A 2,803-nucleotide genomic window follows, 5' to 3' on the forward strand; every position below is an offset into this window, starting at 1 on the left:
CGACGACGACGACGACGGGGCGCCATGCCCAGCAGAGAGGTGAAGAGGGGAGCCCCCAGGGGGCGCTCACAGCAGGGGGGGCGCGCAGGTGCTGCACCTGTTGGGGGCAGCAGGGGCGTCAGGAAGTGGCCTCTGGGGAAGGGGCGCCCCTACAAGGCCGTGAGCCCTTGCAGAAGCAGGGAGAACCAGTGAGCCCAGGCGGGGTTGCTTTCTCAGAGGGTCCGAGGCTGGGCAGTCGCAGGCCGGCCTGGAAGGGAGGACCCGGCCCTTCCTTGGAACCAGGGTGGGCCTTGGCCTCCTTCCAGCCGGGTCTTCCTCACCCTGGCGCTGAGGGTCCCTGACAGAACTGGGGCTGGACATGTCACTGCCTTTCAGGAGCCTGGTGCAGGGCTGGGGAGAATGGCAAGGGCTGAGGGCTGGACTGGCAGAGGGCCTGGAAGGGGTCAAGGAGGGAGGCGGCGGGCAGTTGAACGGAGTCAGGGCACCTGGGCGCTGTGCCACCTGCCCGCCTTCGGGAGTTAAAGGCCACTGTGTCCGCGGACCACCACGGCAGGTAAAGGAGGCCCAACAGGGGCTCCCCAGATTTGCTGGTAGGTGGCAGGCTGAGGACCTGGTGACCCCAAGCTTCTGCTTTTCCCACAGTCACCTCGAGCCTGGTGACCAGTGTGGGCCTGCTCCCACGTCTCGCTCCCAGCCCCAGCAGGCCGCCTGCAGATCCCCCAAGCCGGTCCTCGTGTGGGCAGCTGCGGAGGGTCCAGGAGACAGCGTGGTGCTGCCCGGGACCCAGGGCCCGGTGCCCAAAACAGCATGGGGGTGCCCGCACCGGCACTGGTGCAGCTCTCCCCACTCCCCACCTGGCTCCCACCCTGCATCTCCTTCCACCTCTGGCCTGTGCTCTGGACGCCCCCGCCCCGCCCCGCCCTCCCCAGGCTGTCCTTCTGGGCCTCCGCTCAGCCAGGACAGGTGGAGGGGAGACGGGCTGGTGACGGCTAAGTCCAGACACGGACCGACAGTCTAGAATTGTTTCTTTTAGTCATGGGAGATATGCGCGCATGTTACTTGCTGAGGGGGGATGCTGATGGAAAAGGAAGATGAAAGATCTATTTATTTATGCATACAGAACTGGGGTACAGGCCAGAGGTGCAGTGAGAGGAGTCCCCAGAGGCAGAGTGGGGAGCAGAACAGCGGATCAACAAACTCCACGCTGAGGGGCCAACGGGGAGTCAGGAGAGGTCTGCCGCGCCCTGTGGGGATGGAACTCGCCCTGCAGTGGCTGCTGCTAGCTAGCGGTGCTGCATCCTAACCTGTTGTGCCACCGGACAGGGCCCATGAAGAATTAAAAATTCTTGTGCCCTGGTGGCACAACAGGTTTTCTCAGCACTGTGAAGCTGTCACAGCCGACGCAGCACAAGTCCAATCCCGGGCCAGGGAGGGACCCAGGGCGCAGCAGACCCCTCCTGTCTCCCCGCTGCCCCCTCCACAGTGGGTGTCAGTGGATCCGCCTGTCCTGCTCCCCACTCTGTCTCTGTGGAGTCCTCTCACCCCCACACCTCTAGCCTGCACCCCAGCTCTTGTGTGCATCAATAAATAAATCTTTACGAAGGTGAAAGAGAAAGGGCTTGCAGAGGAGACACCCCAAGTAGGTGGCACAGCCTGGCTCTGCCCACGTATTCTTATTTGGGTCCACTCGGCTTGGGCCTGAGCTGAATGCAGAGGCTGCAGGGGAAGGGTGAGGTGAGGCCCAGGCTGGGGGGTGCAGCAAGGTGTGTCTGCAGAGGGCAAATAGTGGGGTTCTCACCTTATTATGTGGGTTCTTCTAAGCACAAGCAAGTGGCCTTATTAAAGGTGCATTTCCTCGGAGAACCCCGGGAAGCAGAAACAGACCATTTGGAGTAGCTCTCGCGGTCCCCCACTTCATCATCTCCAGCGCCGTGTCTCACTGGCTATCTCCACTCACCCTTGCACCGCCCCGTCCTCTTGCTTGTGGGTCTCCTCGTCTTATTGCTAAAATAAAGCATTTGATATGTAACTTCCTTATGCAAGAACTTCAAATGACACCCTATTTCTATCGATCTTAACGGGCCCTCCTGGTGCACAGGGGTCAGTCTCACTGCCATCAAGCTGCAGCCTGAGTCCATCCCGGCCAGGAGTGACCCACAGGGCACAGCAGACCTCTCCTGTCCCCCCACTGCTCCCTCAGCAGCATATTTCAGTGGATCTGCCTGTTCTGCGCCCCAGTCTTTCTGGTGAATCTTCTCACCCCCCCACCCCTGTTCTTGTATGTGTAAGTAAATGAAATAAATCCTATAGGAAAAAAGAGAGCACATACCTGAGTACCTAAGTCCCGTGCTAAACAAGAGCATGTGAGATTCCTTTCAATGTGAGGTGCCTCTGTATTTTGAGGTGTCTTTCTCCCAAACCCTCTGCAGCATCTGAAACAGCCCCAACTGTCCACTGATTCATCTTGGACCTAAGACCTTCAGCAGTGTTGTTCCTGATGCTGTTTATCTCATTGGATCACCTGGTCTCTCTGTCCGTGTTGGGGGGGGGCGGCTGGGGGGGGCTGTGACTCAAGGCCCAGTCAGTGCTTCAGTAGAGACTGCAAAGCAGTGGCCACCCCCTGCCCCTCCTTTCTGTAGTCCACAGACCAGGATGTTTGAGGAGGGGGTTGCCCACTCGGCTAAGACTGTCCAAGAATGCCAATGTCTCCCACTATCCCAGGAATTTTGAGAAGGTCTTTGTCCCAGCCCCCACGCAGGAGAGAATGCCAGCAGGCAAGGCCAAGGTGGGAGCTCAGCAGGCT

At 59.7% G+C, this 2,803-nt stretch overlaps 1 long non-coding RNA gene across 1 annotated transcript; it reads right to left on the minus strand.

The window, feature by feature from the left end:
• Window positions 1–6: 6 nt before the first annotated feature.
• Window positions 7–2,549, minus strand: LOC105854101. Its single transcript, XR_001145822.1, has 3 exons — window positions 2,330–2,549; window positions 1,799–2,004; window positions 7–97 (listed from the first exon to the last, which is right to left on the minus strand). It is a non-coding gene; the product is annotated as an uncharacterized LOC105854101 (long non-coding RNA).
• Between the last annotated feature and the right edge of the window lie 254 nt (window positions 2,550–2,803).

This window comes from Condylura cristata, unplaced genomic scaffold (genome assembly GCF_000260355.1).
Source record: "Condylura cristata isolate star-nosed mole 26May11 unplaced genomic scaffold, ConCri1.0 scaffold00026, whole genome shotgun sequence".
NCBI lineage: Eukaryota > Metazoa > Chordata > Mammalia > Eulipotyphla > Talpidae > Condylura > Condylura cristata.